We start from the raw sequence: 12,500 nt of genomic DNA, 5'->3' as shown, positions 1-12,500 counted from the left end.
GTTAACGTCGGTTGATCAATCCTAAAATGCTCGTCGGGGATTAAAACAATATTTGTAGCAATTTAGAGTGAAAAACCCATCAACGCAATTATGATTTGTTTCTCCATTTGTTTCCGTGTTGACAGATTTTTTTTTTTTTTTTTGTATTAATGAAGAGGAAAATGACTTGTTGATCAAACGAAATTGTACACTCACCGGGAGGCTTAGCCCTTACAATCGCATTATTTTGTTTAAATAAAACATTTCCCTTGTATAACAAAACCACTTACGGCTCAGTGCATCTGATTTCCTTTAAACAGTAGACATTCCTTTTCCTCCTTCTTGAATTAACAGCCGTCCCAACTCCCTCCAGGTCGACGCCTCAAATATCTTGTGAGTCACGTTGTCTCAGATCGACACTCTCCCGAGGGCTCTTGAAGGTGACGCCGCTGTAGTATATTAACTAATGTGGATTTGAGGATTTTTTTTTGTCTGCGGTTATAAAATGCAAGATGCATGCGGGATTTCCGTATATATACATACATGCCTACGGATACACACGCACGCACCCACCACCCACCAACATACAAACACACCCCACACCCCCACACACACATATATGTATGGACACGTGTATGTGCAGGCCTGTGTGTTTGTTAGTCCCCTCTTATAGAATGTGTGTTTTTGTTTGTTGTTTGCGTGTTTATGATATTGTGAGGCTCTGAAAAAGCCAATTTCCTAACTCAGTTCTAGTAAAGCGCTTTTATTCCAATTGTCAGAAACCTAAGTGTCATCATATATATGACGCATCGTTGAAGAAATATAAAAGACATGAATATATTATTTTCAGCGAGTCAGGAAAAGTTACCTCGAGTGGAATTATTTGGTGACAGTAAGTGCAATGATCAATGAAAACATACATACGTACATACATAAATACATACATACATACATATATAGATACATACATACATACATACATACATACATACATATATATATATATATATATATATTCATATATGAATGGCAAAACACTTAACCGTGTTGATACTATGGTAGGAAAAAAACACACGATTTGTGAAAAAAGAGACAATAGTTTCGAAATCCTCCCGGATTCCATCTTCAGATCTGGAATCCAGGAGGATTTCGAAAGTGTTGTCTCGTTTTTAATAACTTTAGTTTGTACATTGTGTTTTTTTTCTACCATTGACACACACACACACACACACACACACACACACACACACACACACATACATACATACATACATACATACATACATACATACATACATACATACATACATACATACACACACACACACACACACACACACACACACACATACACACACACACACACACACGTGTGTGTGTGTGCGTGTTTGAATTATATATAAACATAAAACGTTTCTACAGTACATAACTTTAATAATAATTATAGTACAACCGAGAGAGGAAGAAAATAATAGGCTGTTCCACCTTCCCCTGAAAGCACGCCCGCGGGGATGTGCTGCCTTCATTCCATAATGAGCTCATTATTAAAATTTGCAATATGTTATTATTTTTTTTCTTCTTATCTACGGCGCTCGGTACTTTCTCTCTCTGCACGCGCCATACATATCAAGCGTCGAGGATAGTAAATAAGGCTGGTGGCTCACGCATTAGGAAGAAGTCATCATTTATAATATTTCTTTCTTTATATTAACACTTTAGTCAAATATCCTCTACCTATAATTTCATGTTTTCATTCCATTCCTACATTTTTAGTTTCTGTGCATGTATAGCAACGCTAGGATTGCATCTCCATCGCTCTGGATATGTATTGTGTATTTGTAAGTACTTAAAGTGGTGTGATCGTGTATCTTAGATAAGTCTGGCCCTTCACGGCAATGGGAAAATTTTGTTTGTTACTTCAATTGTTATTTGGCTTATTTACGTGTGGGTGTTTATCAGAGAGGGAGTTAAGTACATGTTTTCTAGGCACCCTGAATGGTATGGAACAACGGTGTTTAAAAAAAAAAAGATATATATGCAAAGAATGCTTCAAATCTTATATTAATGTGTAATATGTGTTTTGTCACCTGTTTGTTACCACACACACACACACACACACACACATACACACACACACACACACAAACACACACACACACACACACACACACACACACACACATACACATATGGATCATACAATGTCACTGTTGATAACATTGTTGTGTTTCAAATAATCTTCATAGCCACTTTGTTAGTTACCATATGATTATTACAACCTACCAACAGGTATCACCATCCTGCCAAGTAGATCTTCATCTCAATATATATATATATATATATATATATATATACAAATACATATATATGTGTGTATATGTATATGCATATATATGCACACACACACACACACACACACACACACACACACACACACACATATATATACACATACACATATACATATATATACATACATAAATGTGTATATTACATATATACATACATATATGTATATATATATACATACATACATACATATATAGTGAGAGAGAGAGAGATTACATGGGCACCCGTGTCTTGTCTTGATCTAGGACAAATAGAAATACATTAGTTATTACAGTAAGTCTTTGCATGAGCATAAGTCCTAGGGTGAAATCCATCTTAGAAATGATGTTAAGGATCTTGTACAATATTTCCTGTTGCTAAGCTTCTGACCAGGAGTTCTGTGGTGCAAGTAATATTTTTTATTTTATTTAGCGATATTTTTACCCAGTGTAAAATGTTTTACGCGATTTATGTGTACTGCAAAACAGGAGGGATACATGTAGATTTATATTTGATTAGAGTTTGCTGACAAATCAAAACTGTGAACAGCAGTGTTCATAAACGATGGTAAACATATCCACATACATTTATGCTTACATGCCATAACTTCTTACATTCAGAATGCTCACCGTCAATTAAATAAAACAAACCTAGTAAAACCAGAAGCAGGCTACTATTTCTGCTCAAACTCGATGGATCATACCTCACAGCCGGCACTTTCATGGATGTCCAAAATCTGGCTCACTATTCATGGACATGTACATCTTTTGATCTGTGGCTTGTAGTGCACCGTTTCTCAAAGTGTTCGCCAACTTTTGATTACTGTAATGGGAATCTGCCACTGCTGTGATTTTTCTCATCCATTTGGTTTACTGTGTGGTATAGCGGTGGCGATCTCATCTTGCAATCTTGCTGATTTGCCAGTGGATAGTAACCCCAGCCATTCATTGCACATAAGGAGTAATTTAGAAGCAAAATAAAACAGACCTCATGTCACACCAAAAATATCCATTGTAACAAATGAAATAAATCTAAATTTAAAAAAGGGCAGTTGACGCCATCTCGTTTGGCACTCGCCTCGTCAACATCACCGTAACACTTCAAACTTCAGGTCGTCAGAGGAAATGTGACTCGGGAGGGAGAGCGACGCCTCTTTTGGCTTCCTGCCCTACTCTTGCACCCCGGAGGCCCTCAAGCACTCGCTGTGTATATAGTGAATGTAGGAAATGTATATGTAATGTGTGTATAATGTATATGTAATGTGTGCATAATGTATATATAATGATTGTATGAAATGTATATGTAATGTGTGTATAATGTATATATAATGATTGTATGAAATGTATATGTAATGTGTGTATAATGTATATGTAATGATTGTATGAAATGTATATGTAATGTGTGTATAATGTATATGTAATAAATGTATATAATATATAACAATCCTCCCTATATCAGTGCGGTAATGCATTATTTCATCTTTCAATGTATATAATGTATTTGAAATGATTGTATAGACTAAATAGTGAGTTTGAGTTTGAGTTGCTCAGTCCGTAGCAGTGTGGCTTAGCTGGAAGATTATTCATACATCCAAACTCGATTCAGTGATTCAAGCTACAGGCGCACTGTAATCTTCTAACCCAAGGCAGCATTTTCAGGAAATCCATCCCATGCTCAAGCTCAAAATGACCTCGATATGATTATTCTACTAAATGACAAAGAGATGTCAGTGCCAGAGAAGAGGGAGCTATATTTAATCCCAAAATTGACCTGACCTTTGCTTCACGTAATGACCAGGAGTGCTATAAAAGGGGTGGGGGTGGGGGGGGGGGTTAGTCTTTCGAATCAAGCCCGTAATTAATTTAATGAAACTGCAATATCCGCCACTACACTAGTACTCTACTCGATTACTCTTGATATTTTAGTCATTTGATGAATATATACATAAACACATACAAATATGTATGTTTAAATTAATTTTAAAAAATACACACATATAAATATATAGATAGTTATGCGTATGTATATATATATATATATATATATATATATACATATATATATATATAAATATATATATATGTATGTATATAAATAAATATACATAAGTATATATATGTATATATGTATATAAACACACATACACACGTGTATACATAACTATCTATCTATCTATATATGTGTGTATTTTTGAAATTAATTTAAACATACATGTGTGTGTGTGTATGTGTGTGTCTGTGTTTGTGTGTTTGTGTGTGTGTGTGTGTGTTTGTGTATGTGTGCATATATATATATATATATTGTATATATATGTATATATATATAATCACATATGTATATAATTATATGTACACGTGTATGTATGTCAGTATGTGCATCTATATATATATATATATATATATATATATGCATCTATATATCTATATGTGTGTATGTATTTTTGAAATTGATTTAAGCATACATGTGTATGTGTGTGTGTGTGTGTGTGTGTGTGTGTGTGTGTGTGTGTGTGTGGTGTGTGTGTGTGTGTGCGCGTGTGTGTGTGTGTATAAATGTGTGTGTATGTGTGTGTGTGTGTATGTGTATGTGTGTGTATGTGTGTGTGTGTGTATGTGTATGTGTGTGTGTTTGTGTGTGTGTGTGTGTGTGTGTGTGTATGTTCGTATATATATATATGCATATATATATATGCATATATATATATATATATATATATATATATATATATATATATATATATATATATATACGCACATATATACATAAACACACGTGTACATATAATTATGTGGAATTCATGTTGAACAAATTGCAAGTAGAACAACGAAGGGAAGTACAGGAAAACACACGAATATGCCGAAGGCCTTTTCACGTTTACTGCTTCATCTGCAGCCCGGAATACCTGGAAGAGGAAATGCAACACGTCAACAGTACCTTCCAACGCCTCCGTTACTCTCGCGCCTTGCTCGCCCACCTCCGACGTAAGGCAGACAAGATCAAATCCAGGTCAAGAGGGGACGCCACACAGAAGAAAACACACAGGATCATCATCCCACACTCACAGCTGACGCAACACCTGGAGACCGTGTTGGGCCATACGATGAAGATAGCCACCATGTCTGGCAGGAAGATCGGGGACATCGTAAGGATAAAGAGGTCAGGCCACAACAGACCTCTTAGCCAGGTGTACAACATACCTTGCGGCGGCTGTGATAAAGTTTACATAGGTGAGACAGGACGAGGCCTCCACGAACAACGAATCAACCAACACCGCAGCGCCCTCCGACGACATGACACGAGGAGCGCCTTCGTTGTTCACGTCGACACCGACGGCCATCTCCCTAAGTGGTCCCAGGCCTCCTTCATGAAGCAGGGCCTGCCCCCACGACAAAGGAAGATGGTAGAAGCGGCATACATACACTCTACCAACAACTTCAACACCGCAACGGGGAGCCATGAACTAGCCAAGGTCGTCGCTCACCTCATCACCGACGTGACCTGACCGCCATATACATGTATATATACTTCTATGTATCTCTTGTCATATATGCCCTGTTGAAGCAGTAAATGTGAAAAGGCCTTCGGCATATTCGTGTGTTTTCCTGCACTTTCCTTCGTTGTTCTACTTACACATATAATTATATACAAATGTGATTATTTGTATATATACACACAATATATATATGCACACACTCACACACACACACACACACGCACGCACGCACGCACGCACGCACGCACGCACGCACGCACGCACGCACGCACGCACGCACGCACGCACACACACACACACACACACACACACACACACACACACACACACACACACACACACACACACACACACACACACACACACACCCCATGATAGGTTTGCCACTCAGGTGTCGTATCGTGAAAATGAAGAGGCAGCCTAACACAGTCGTGAAGAATTTCATGTTTATTCAAACGTTTCGAGGGTGTGCTAAACATCCATCATCACTGCTGTCAAAAAGGAACCCTTCGACAAGTCCGGACCTTAAAATTCGTAACAAATATGTGATTCTAAGTTTAGATGTTTGTACAGAAACAAACAAAATAGCAATTACATAATAGTAAAGGATACTATATCTAACATAGCTATAATGCATATGAATATAAGCCTATAATATAAACATATAAAAGCAGTAAAACAAACATATAAACATGAATTACACACGCCCATTTTGGAACTTATCGAAGTGCGTGGTGGTTGAAAGGGAAGGCCTACTGAGTAAAAAAGTTAGCTGCGCGGTCGTGTCATTGTTTCTTCCGTATGAAAAAGGTTTCCGAAATGAGGTCTAGGTAGGAGGAGTGGGAGGCGAGAATCCTCAAATCCGTGCCACAGAGAAGGTGTGAGTGTTGTAGGAAGTGTTCTCTTATTGCCGAGAAAGATGGCCCGGGTGAAGCTAGAACTTCGTAAATCTCAATCGCCGAGAAAGATGGTTTGCTCAGCGGAAGGCCAGTCCTGAGGGATTTGCCTCTGGGTTCTAAGATGCGGTGACTCTTCCTTGCCTCTATCTAGCTCATTTCTCCTTCGTCACTCATTAACTCGTGTCTTGTTTTGTTGTTTGTTTAGTTCACCTACGCCTTAGCTACAAAAAACGACAAAAAATAATAATAAAATTAAATAAAAGTTAGAAATAAAATATAATAAAAAATAATTAATTTTCATTGTTTCTATGTAATAAAAAATATATATAAAACTAACTAAAAACCCTAAATATTGTTCTCGATTATTTTAGTTCATTTTCAGCTCAAAATAAATACAAATAATTAAAATAATAAAATAAAAAATATAAAACTTCACAAAATAGAATAAAACTCGTTCTTAATGAACTTATGACATCTGCAATGGATGTCTCCATGAAGCCTTGCCTTCTGCTACCTTGCTAAGGCCCAGGAATGACAAAGATAAAACAAAATATAGACAAACAAGGGGTTTGCCCCCCCCCCCCTCCTTTCAATCTCCTGCTTCCTTCCATTTCACAACTTACCTTCTCCTCCCCCTCTCTTCTGTTGCTCCCCCCCTTCTTTACTTGTTATTTATTATTATTATTATTATTATTATTATTGTTGTTGTTGTTGTTGTTGTTGTTGTTGTTGTTGTTGTTGTTGTTGTTGTTGTTGTTGTTATTATTATTATTATTGTTATTATTATTATTATTATTATTATAATTATTATTATTATTATTATTATTATTATTATTATTATTATTATTATTATCATTATTATTATTATTATTATTATCATTATTATTATTATTATGTCAGAATTACATCTCAGTGGTTGTTTGAGAAAGTTACTGAAGACAAAAGTGAACTTAATTTGGGGGTAATTATTCTGTAGTGATTTTAGTTGTTTCCTGATTTCAAAGCATAATCTACCCATATACGGTAATTTCCCACATATCTATGGTCTTTTTTTAACAGTAAAGGCAGTGTGTTGGTTTGAGAATATTTTACCAAGGAAAGTTTGAGAAATTTTACTACACAAGAAGAGTGGGTTCTCACCTCTCTCGGCAAAAACAGCTATTTTAGTATTCTGTTCTCATACTCCCCTCCGCCTAGTATATATATGTGTGTGTGGGCGTTCACATACTGATTTATCTATATATTTGTTTATCATTACTATCATTCTTATTTGTATTAGCAATATTTATCTTAGTTTGATTTTAGTCTATTTTTTTCTCAGTCTTATTATAATTGTTATCTGTATGTGTGTGAGGCTGAAATATAGTTTACTTAAGAATTTATAGTTTATTTAAGAATTTAAGTTTAGTAAGAAATAAAGAAACTTCAATATCACTTATAGATGCTGTTAGTTGGGATAAAAATCATCTCAATCAATACGAAATGTCAACAAAAAGAGATGTAGAAGAGAGAGAGAGAGAGAGAGAGAGAGAGAGAGAGAGAGAGAGAGAGAGAGAGAGAGAGAGAGAGAGAGAGAGAGAGAGAGAGAGAGAAACAGAGAGAAAGAGAGAGAGAGAGAGAGAGAGAGAGAGAGAGAGAGAGAGAGAGAGAGAGAGAGAGAGAGAGAGAGAGAGAGAGAGAGAGAGAGAGAGAGAGAGAGAGAGAGAGAGAGAGAGAGAGAGAGAGAGAGAGAGAGAGAGAGAGAGAGAGAGAGAGAGAGAGAGAGAGAGAGAGAGAGGAGAGAGAGGGAGAGAGAGAGAGAGAGAGAGAGAAAGAAAGAGAAACCAGAGAAGAGAGAAAAGAAAAACCGAGGGCATGTAACTCCTGCCGAATCTGCATGTTGCCTTCAGGGTTATCGGGATTGTACCCAGGACGTGACCCCACCATGTATCTGGAACAACGACAGAACAAAATGAACGAAAAAAGGACATTTCCAAACACAGAGAGCTCACTCACTCCCTGTACTCTTCCCGTAAAGAGTGGGTAGGGAGAGGAAGGGAGAAGCTTTGAAATATTTGGCGCGTGACAAGTAAAGGTTTAATCACTAGCGTCCTGTTAGGATGGCCCAGAGATACAAAAGTCAAAGTGAGGGGGGGGGGGGGGGAGCTCTCTTGTGGGGATGGAACGACACTATTCACAGATTTTCAGAGTCTTACTTTTTATATGTGTGTGTATCACAGAATGGGGAATTTTAGGGGGAGGCTCTGCTCTGTGCGATCTCTCTCTCTCTCTCTCTCTCTCTCTTTCTCTCTCTTTCTTTTTTTTCCTTTTTTCTTTTAATATTTTCCAATCTCTCTCTTTCTCTTTTCCTCTCTCTCTCTCTCTCTCTCTCTCTCTCTCTCTCTCTCTCTCTCTCTCTCTCTCTCTCTCTCTCTCTCTCTCTCTCTCTCTCTCTCTCTCTCTCTCTTTTCTCTCTCTTCAACCCACTTTCAAAAAAAAAAAAAAAAAAAAACTAATACTAAAAAAAAACCTTGTCTTGTATAAATGTATAGCAACCAGACTTACCTTCGCATAATTCAATACATCAAGCTCTGCAGCGAAAAGGAATAGGCCTTTAACTTTTTTCCTCTCAAGGTCTGCCAGGAATGATACATCCTCCCTTGACCCAAATCCCTCTCTCGAATGTGTACAGCGATGTGTCTTTCTTTTCGTCAGCGCATTCGAACGTGACGTTATCATTCTTATATAAGTTAGTAGGTCATTCTTACCCAGTGTGAATGGTAGGTTCACAATGCTTCGTTCTTTTGATAAATAAGAGTAAAAGAATAATGTGATAATCTTTTAATTTTGAAAATAATATGAAATAGGGAAAGAGAGAGAGAGAGAGAAAGAGAGAGGGGAGAGAGTTTAGAGCAGATGGAGAGGAGAGAGAGAGAGATAGAGAGAGAAGGAGAGAACTTACAGGGACATCGGTAGAAGAAAAAAAAAAACCAAGATGATAGAAACATTAGTGAGAAAGGGAAGGTAGGGGAAAGAAAAGGTAAAAGAAATAAGGGGGGGGAAATTGGGAGGGGGGAGAAAAGGAGAGGGGAGGGAGAGGGGGAGGGGAGGGGAGAGGGGGATGAAAAGGAAAAGGAGGAAAAGAGAGAGAGAGAGAGGGGAAGAGAGGAAGAGAAAAGAGTAATTACAGAACATCTGTTAAAACAGCAAGATGATAAGAATAATTTGGAGACAGATAGTTGAAAAAATAGAAATAGAAATGTAGAGAAGAAAAAAAGCGTTTGAAAAAAATCCGGGAGAGGAGAGAGAGACGAAAAAAGGGCCGTTAAATATTGAATCTCCCGACTCTCTCTCTCTCGTCTTCCTCCCCTCTCTTCTCTCCCCTTTTCTTCTCCTCCTCCTCCCCCTTCTTCCTTTCTCCTCTTTTTCCCCTCCCCCTCTTCCTCTCTCCCTCTCTCTTCACCCTTCTTCTCTCCCTTTTCCCCTTTTTTATTTTTTTTTTTTTTATTTTTCCTTTTCCCCTTATCCTCTCCTCTCTCCTTTCTTCTTCTCTTCTCCTCTCTTCTCCCCTCCTTCTTTTCCCCTCTCTCTCTCCTCTCCTCCTTTCCTCTCTCTTCCTCCTTTTTCCCCTTCCTTCCTCTTCTCTTCTCTCCTCTTTTCTTCTAAAACACCCTATTTTTAGAAAAAAAAAAAAAAAAAATACCAAAAAAAAAAAAGTTCTTTTAAAAAATAACCAAGGGCCTTTCACTCCCCTTTTACCTTACACACTCTTTTTAAAATTCCCTTTTAATTACCTCCTAACCTCTTTTTTTCCCTACTTTCCCCCTTTCCCCCTTTCCTTCCCTCTCATTCTTCTTTAAAGTAATTTTTCCCCCATATCATAAAAAAAAATTAAAAAATTTTTTTTAAAAATTTAAACCCCTTGGCCTTTGGTTTTATTTGTTCTTTATCTTATCAAATTTTTAATTTTAAATGTTTTATCTTTTTATCACATTTTATTTTTTTATTATTATTAATGTTATTATTCATTATTATTTTAAATTTGTTTTATTATTATTATTTTTTTTTTAAATTATTATTATTATTATTATTATTTTTAATTGTTGTTGTTGTTATTGTTATTATTTTTAAATTTATTATTATTTTTAAATTATTATCTATTTTTTTATCTTAGTAGTAGAAAGTTTGTGTTGTTATTGTTTTTATTTTTATTATTTCTTTATCATCATCATCATCATCATCATCATCAGTCATCATCATCATCATCATCATCATCATCATCATCATCATCATCATTGTAATTATTATTATTATTATCATTATTATGATTATTATTATTATTAGTAGTAGTAGTAGTAGTAGCGTTTGTTACTATTATTATCATCCTCATCATCCTCGCTCACTCGCACAAATACTCATACAAATCACACACACACACGCGCACGCATACACACTCACACGCACAAACATACATACAGAGAAACACACGCTCACAAACACACATACTCATACAAACATATACTCACGTACACACACATACACGCTCACACGCACAAACATACACACACAGAAAAACACACGCACGCACACACACACACACACACACACACACACACACACACACACACACACACACACACACACACACACACACACACACACACACACACACACACACACACACATACACACACACACACACACATACACACACATACACACAAACACACGAACATACATAAACACCTGATAATGCACATACACTAGTACACACAGACAGATACCCACATAAACATAAACATATACCTGAAAATAGGCACACAGGACACACAAGCGTATATATGTTTATATATACATTTTATATACTCGTGTGTATATATATATATATATATATATATATATATATATATATATATATATATATATATATATATATATATATATATATATATATATATATATATATATATATATATATATATATGTACATAGTGTGTGTGCACACTAATCTCGCACACAGTGCATGTTATGTGAACTGTGTGATGGGATGACGTTATGGAAAGCTGTGTTCTGACTTGTCATCATAGCTGATGTCCACCCACTGCCTGAATATCCCTGTCTCCTTGGCTGACGTCCATCGGTAGCAGAGGATCATGTCTTAATAGTTGACATTCAGGTGCATAGTGATCTCTATTTGATGATTGATCGACTGGTACGTGAGGGTGCTTAATGAGTGGGGCCATGTTGCGTCGGCATCCTAATGAAAGCTGTGGAGAAAACTTAGATGGAACCTTCGACGAGGACTTTCAGATATTTGTTTCAGCGAAAACACTGCAAACAAATATGTAGTACAGAAACTACTGTTGCGAAGTGTAAGGCATAACGTTTTTGTTGTTGTCTGTGCGTGAATGATTTCCTGTATTCTGATCCTGGTAGAGCCTACAACGCCATAACACACATTGTATTACTGAGTCCTGGAGAGCTTTTTTGTTTTGTTTTTATCTTGGTGGCTCACTGTTCTGAGAGGAGTTTAATTTGTGTATAAAGGGGGTTGTATTCTCTCCCTGTGACTGGGCGCGTAGAGCTTTTTCCTTGTCCGGCAGCCATATAGATGAGGATCACATTATAACTGACTGTTAATTCTTGGGAAATATGTTGTTACTGATGAAGAACCCATGAAGAAATAATGAAGGAATGTGAGAAAATATAGGCCTGTGTCAGCTATGTATGGCTTTCTCATATTATTCTCTTACACACGATGCTTACCGTGATGGCGGGATTGCCAGCTCCTGCCGCTAAGATGTGAGCATACAACATAATGG

At 36.7% G+C, this 12,500-nt stretch overlaps 1 protein-coding gene across 1 annotated transcript in view; it reads left to right on the top strand.

The window, feature by feature from the left end:
• LOC125027624 (PDF receptor-like) overlaps positions 1-12,500 on the top strand; it is a 194,771-nt gene that overhangs the window by 6,368 nt on the left and 175,903 nt on the right. The window lies entirely within an intron of this gene.

Source organism: Penaeus chinensis, chromosome 1, assembly GCF_019202785.1.
Source record: "Penaeus chinensis breed Huanghai No. 1 chromosome 1, ASM1920278v2, whole genome shotgun sequence".
Lineage (NCBI taxonomy): Eukaryota > Metazoa > Arthropoda > Malacostraca > Decapoda > Penaeidae > Penaeus > Penaeus chinensis.
The sequence above is the reverse complement of the archived record's forward strand: the minus strand, read 5'-3'. Positions and strand labels throughout refer to the sequence as shown.